Source organism: Cnephaeus nilssonii (assembly GCF_951640355.1).
Source record: "Cnephaeus nilssonii genome assembly, chromosome: 13".
NCBI classification, from domain to species: Eukaryota; Metazoa; Chordata; class Mammalia; order Chiroptera; family Vespertilionidae; genus Cnephaeus; species Cnephaeus nilssonii.
In genome coordinates, this window is record NC_137084.1 from 81,494,347 (window position 1) to 81,500,787 (window position 6,441).

The following is a 6,441-nucleotide window of genomic DNA, read 5'->3' on the forward strand; positions in this document are numbered from 1 at the left end:
ACAGGGAGCGGGGAGGGTCTGCAGTCCGGGTCCGGGAGCTCAGATCCCATAACCAGGGGCTAATCTCCCAGCCTGTGACTCACAGCTCAGCCCGCCTGGCCGGAGAGTGGTCAGCGTCCTGAGAAACTCCCGGAGGGGGTCAGGGTCCGAGCGCAGCCACCAAGTCAAAGCGCGTCCTGTCCCTGTCTGTTCCCAGATGTGTTTCCTTTCTGAGTCGTGGGCCCATCGCGGCCTCATCTTTACAGCCTGGCCTCGCCCTCCGGGCCCAGGGCCGGTAAGAACCCTCTCGCCTGTGGTTAGTGGGTGGGTAATTGTTAGAGGACCGGGGCTCTGCTCCCATCCGGGCCCTTCCCTCTCTCACCAGGGCTCTCAGGGCCCAGGAGCTCAGGCTGCCGACCAAACAGGGAGTCCGGAGGTGAGGCGGGGCGCGAAGACCCTCAGCACGCGGTCGCGCCGCCTTCAGCACGCACTCACTGAGCCCCGCTGGGCCGGCCGCGGGAGAAGCAAGAACCCCTCTCCTCTCCTTCTGGGCCGCACGGCACACGCAGGGCACGTGTGTCTGCGCCTGCCCCGCCCCTGGCGCTGGGAGCTGAAGTCGCCGGCTCCGCTGCTCAGTGTCCCCCCTCCCCCAATAACAGCAGACACACCAACCGGCACCTGGGCCCTGCCCCCTGGGCAGGTGAGAAGCCAGGACTCGTACCCCGGCGGGGCCGCAGCCGCCCCGCCCCCCCTCCCCGTTTTGCTGGCCGCTGCTCCTGGGGCAGGCGGGACGTTTCACTTCTGTCCCCGAGTGTGAGAAGTCGCCAGGCCACTGGCTTCCTGTTTTGCACCAGCTCTTCTTACTATCACTGTTTTTGTAGGGTTTTTGGTTGTTTTTATCACTAAGCAGTTTTAAAAACATAGTAACAAGCCCAGCGGCGTGGCTCAGTGAGTGAGCATCAAACTGCGAACAAGGAGGTCACAGTTCGATTCCCGGTCAGGACACATGCCCAGGTTGTGGGCTCGATCCCAGTGGGGGACGTGCAGGCGGCAGCCGATCGATGGTTCTCTCTCATCATTGAAGTTTCTCTCTCTCCCTCTCCCCTCCTCTCTGAAATCAATACAAATATATTTTAAAAAATACACACCATCGTAACCATACTCCCATCAGCTCCCACGTTTGGTTCACAGGCCCCCCGGACAGAGAGGGCATTACAGGCGCCAGGCCCTCCTCGGCCCCTGGCAGGGGGCAAGGCCCTTCTGACCGAGAGAGACCAGCAGCAGGGCCCGCCTCCCCGCCCAGCCTCCTGTCTGACAGCCCTGAGGTTGTCCTTCCATAGAAAACGTCACCTGGGGGCTGTGTCGCCAGAGCTGAGCCTCAGGGGCCACGGAACGAACAGGGTCGAGGATGAGAAGAGAAAACCGATAGCTTGGGTGTGCAGAGCCCCAGGATTGGACCAGCGACGAAGCAAAGCCCTAGAGTCCGCAAAGAGACGAGGGCTCCTTCCACCTGATTCCTGAGCCGCTCCTGCATGGCCCCGGAGCCAGGGAAGGAGGGCCTGTTTGACGGCTGCAGCGGGACCCCGGGCGCCTCGCACAGTCCGGGCGGGCAGGCGTCCTGTGGAATCGCACGAAGGAGGGAATGCGGCCGCCCGTGAGGGAGCCAGAGCGTGTGCGAGTCATGCGCGCCCAGAGGAGGAGCTCTGGCATGAGAAATGGGCGGAATTTGATGATTGGGAGAATCGACAAGGGGTGAGCGAGACACGGGGCCTGGGAGCCAGACTTCCGGGAACCCCTTCTCACCACCCAGGGCCACGGAGATGGAGACAGTGCGGGGAGCTGCTCCCACACGCACCGGAGCCACGGGCGTGGGCCGAGGAGGTAGAAGTGAGCGCAGGGATCGGGAGGAAAGTCATTCTCGCCTGCTTGGTCCTCGCAAATGCGCCCGGGCCCTCGCAGGCCCTCGGCGGGCGGCGGTGAGACTGCCCTGCCCAAGACCGGTGCTCAGCAAGCCCCAGGGCTCCTGCCTGCGGGCAAAGAGGGTTTGGGTGGCGATGCGCGGTCTTGGGTGCTGGTCAGGTACACCCAGGGCCCGAGAAAGACGGAGCCACACCAGGATGCTGGCCATCGGGCCAGAGGAGCGGAGCGCTCAGCCACCTCTCAGGTTGCAGAGCTTAGCCGGCATTGTGCCTGCATTTTTGTTCGCCGAGCACCCACTGTTCGCCAGGACCCATGCGCAAGACAGAGGTGAAAAGCAGCCAGATGAAGCTTCGTTTCCTCCTCGGGGAAGAGAGAGATGCCCCGGAGAGCCCACTCCTCCCACTGCCAGATGCTGCAATGGCCCCGGCGGGCGGCGAGGTGACCAGTCCATGGCCACACAGCAGGCAGCGCAGGTCAAGGCCAAACCCTGTCCCACAGGATTCAGTCCCCAGCCCTCGGGGCCCTGAGGCCAGGCTGCCATGACGCCTCAGACCCTCCCAGGCCCGGCACCACCAGCGGCCTCTGTGCCGCCTCTCTGACCCTCGGGGTCCCGGGTGGAGGGCGGAGCTGAGAACAATCCCACGCGGCCAGGGGCCAGCGGCGCGAGATGCAGCAGGAGGGGAGGACGCGCAGCGCTCCTCGGGCTGCGCCTGCGCACGCGGCCTCTGTCCTCAGACACCTGGGCACCGTTCTCGGGGACCAAGCAGCCTTGTGCAGCCGCCCCGGTGTCTCTTCTCTACTCAGCGGCCTGGTTGGGGAGCAATGCAGGGGCGGGGGGGCGGGGGTTGGTACTTGTGGACCTTAGCCAGGATCAGAGTGAGCGGCGTCACGTCTGGAGTCCCTGGGCAGCCGCAGGAAGGTGGGGCTCGAGCCCCATGGGTGGGGTCGGGGGCAGGCCCTCCAGGCAGGAGAGCCCCGTGGAAAAGGCACTAAAGAGGAAGATATTTGCTAATGGACACATCAGATAAGGGGTTAATATACAAAGTTTATAAAGAATTCATACAGCCCTAGCTGGTTCGGCTCAGTGGATAGAGCATCGACCTGTGGACTGGAGGGTCCGGGTTCAATTCCCGCTCAGGGCTCATGCCTGGGTTGTGGGCTCGGTCCCCAGTGGGGGGCGTGCAGGAGGCAGCCGATCCATGATTCTCTCTCATCACTGATGTTTCTATCTCTCCCTCTCCCTTCTTCACTGAATTCAATTAAAAATGTTTTTCAAAAGGAACAGGTGACATGGGGGCTGGAAACGGCCGCCCCGGCACTGCTGGCTCACGACTGCCTCCCGGCTCTGGGGGCCGGGGCCCGGCTCGAAGAGGAGGTTCTGAAGCAGCTCCGGCATGGCCCTGGGTCCGAGCGCCTAGACAGTGCCCAGCCCAACCACACCTGTGGCCTGGTCCCGGGCACCTGCTCCTGAAAGCCCTGCAGGGGTGGGACAGCCCTCCACAGAGGCCTGGGGCCCCGGGCGGCCGGGCCTCGGGGAAGGAAGCAGCACTGGGAGTCGGGAGGGCGGCAGGGGGGATGGGCCGTCGGAGGCCCTGAAAGAGGAAGCAGCTAGTCTCGGTTCCGCTCCTGAGGACGGGAAATACCCTCGGCTCCCCCAGCCCTGGCAGCTGTCCCCGTCTCCTTACCTTAAGTCACCCACCCGGCAGGACGCCGGCTCTGTGCCCCTCCGTCCCCGTGTCCCCAAGGTCGCTGCGTCCTGAGCACTCCCAGGGCCCAGAGCAGCTGCCTGGGCGCAGACTCAGGGCCCCATCCCGTGGAGCAGGGGGTGAGGTCTCACTGAGGCTGGACACGCCGCCCACCCCCGCGGGTGAAGGAGTGGGACCAGGCCGCAGAGGTGAAACCCAAGAAAGGGTGCAAAGCCGGCCCATCTCCCCTCCTCCCCTCTCCCTGGGCCTTTGAGGAAGGGGGATCGAAGCCCACGGGCTCTGCCCCACCCCCACCTACTCGGGGATGGGGGAGCTGGGGCCCAGGCGCAGGCTTCCAAATGCAGGGACTGGGCTAGGGGATCCTGGCTGCGCTGGGAGAATGGCCCCGGTGGGAAGTAAGGCCCCTCCCCATGCATCTTCTGGGAACCAGTGCAAGAAAGAAGTTGGCCCTCAGGACAGAGGGGGCAGGAGGACAGACGCCGTGACCTCCCTCCTCAACCCGCCCTGTCCTGGGCCCTGCGCCACGCTGACCTCTTCGCTGGGGCATGGGCAGTGAGGCCGTGGCTGCAGGTTCTGACCGCGGCTTCATCAGGGGTGGCCTGCGCTGCTCCCACCTGCCCAGGAGCTCAGCTTCCCTGACTGAGCAACTCGGCGTGAGAAAGAGCCTACTACGTGCAGGCTCAGTCTCGGGTCCCCAGGGAGAAGGGCTGATGCGCAGGCCAGTGCTCTGCTGCCCCGGCCTTGCTGGTCCTCCAGCTCCCTGCCATTGTCTGCTTCTGTGTCCAGCTGGGGTCCTCTCCCCCAAGCCCGCCGTGTCTGCTGGGCCGGCCTTGCCCGGGACACGCAGAACCCAAGAGGCAGCTCTGCCCCCGCCCCGCCCAACCCGACAGGAGCCTGAAGACAGAAGCATGTTCTGGACTGTTCTCAGCACTCCCCCCAAAATGGTCTGGGAGGCACTGCGGCTGGTCAGTAGCAGGGACAGCAGACCCAGGCGGTGGGCAGTGTCTGGGATCACAGGCCCAGGCGGTGGGCAGTGTCTGGGATGAGGCCCAGGCGGTGGGCAGTGTCTGGGATCATACCCAGGCGGTGGGCAGTGTCTGGGATCAGACCCAGGCGGTAGGCAGTGTCTGGGATCAGACCCAGGTGGTGGGCAGTGTCTGGGATCAGGCCCAGGCGGTGGGCAGTGTCTGGGATCATACCCAGGCGGTGGGCAGTGTCTGGGATCATACCCAGGCGGTGGGCAGTGTCTGGGATCAGACCCAGGCGGTAGGCAGTGTCTGGGATCAGACCCAGGTGGTGGGCAGTGTCTGGGATCACAGGCCCAGGCGGTGGGCAATGTCTGGGATCACAGGCCCAGGCGGTGGGCAGTGTCTGGGATCACAGGCCCAGGCAGTGGGCAGTGTCTGGGATCAGGCCCAGGCGGTGGGCAGTGTCTGGGATCAGACCCAGGCGGTGGGCAGTGTCTGGGATCAGGCCCAGGCGGTGGGCAGTGTCTGGGATCAGGCCCAGGTGGTGGGTAGTGTCTGGGATCAGGCCCAGGCGGTGGGCAGTGTCTGGATCAGGCCCAGGCGGTGGGCAGTGTCTGGGATCAGGCCCAGGCGGTGGGCAGTGTCTGGATCAGGCCCAGGCGGTGGGTAGTGTCTGGGATCAGGCCCAGGCGGTGGGCAGTGTCTGGGATCAGGCCCAGGCGGTGGGCAGTGTCTGGATCAGGCCCAGGCGGTGGGTAGTGTCTGGGATCAGGCCCAGGCGGTGGGTAGTGTCTGGGATCAGGCCCAGGTGGTGGGCAGTGTCTGGGATCAGGCCCAGGCGGTGGGCAATGTCTGGGATCACAGGCCCAGGCGGTGGGCAGTGTCTGGGATCAGGCCCAGGCGGTGGGTAGTGTCTGGGATCACAGGCCAAGGCGGTGGGCAGTGTCTGGGATCAGGCCCAGGCGGTGGGCAGTGTCTGGATCAGGCCTAGGCCGTGGGCAGTGTCTGGGATCACAGGCCAAGGCAGTGGGCAGTGTCTGGGATCAGGCCCAGGCCGTGGGCAGTGTCTGGGATCACAGGCCCAGGCCGTGGGCAGTGTCTGGGATCAGGCCCAGGCGGTGGGCAGTGTCTGGGATCACAGGCCCAGGCCGTGGGCAGTGTCTGGGATCAGGCCCAGGCCGTGGGTAGTGTCTGGGATCAGGCCCAGGTGGTGGGCAGTGTCTGGGATCAGACCCAGGCGGTGGGCAGTGTCTGGGATCAGGCCCAGGCCGTGGGTAGTGTCTGGGATCACAGGCCCAGGCCGTGGGCAGTGTCTGGGATCACAGGCCCAGGCGGTGGGCAGTGTCTGGGATCAGGCCCAGGCGGTGGGCAGTGTCTGGGATCAGACCCAGGCGGTGGGCAGTGTCTGGGATCAGACCCAGGCGGTGGGCAGTGTCTGGGATCAGACCCAGGCGGTGGGCAGTGTCTGGGATCAGGCCCAGGCGGTGGGCAGTGTCTGGGATCAGGCCCAGGCGGTGGGCAGTGTCTGGGATCAGACCCAGGCGGTGGGCAGTGTCTGGGATCAGACCCAGGCGGTGGGCAGTGTCTGGGATCAGGCCCAGGCGGTGGGCAGTGTCTGGGATCGCCTCCACTCCCACGTTACTGCTTATGGAAGGCAGGACGGTTTCCAGCCGCTGGTGGCATCCTGCAGAGGGCAGTGATTGGGGCACCCGGGTGGAGCTCCCCTCTTGAGTCTGCGGGCCCTGCACACTGGCTGAGCGGAGAGGGTGTGGCCTCCAGGATGCCCAGACCCCCTCCCACGGCGCAGGGCCTCCCTGGGAACAGTCCTTCCTCTCGGTATGGACCGGGTCCTCTCCCCCACGCCCAGC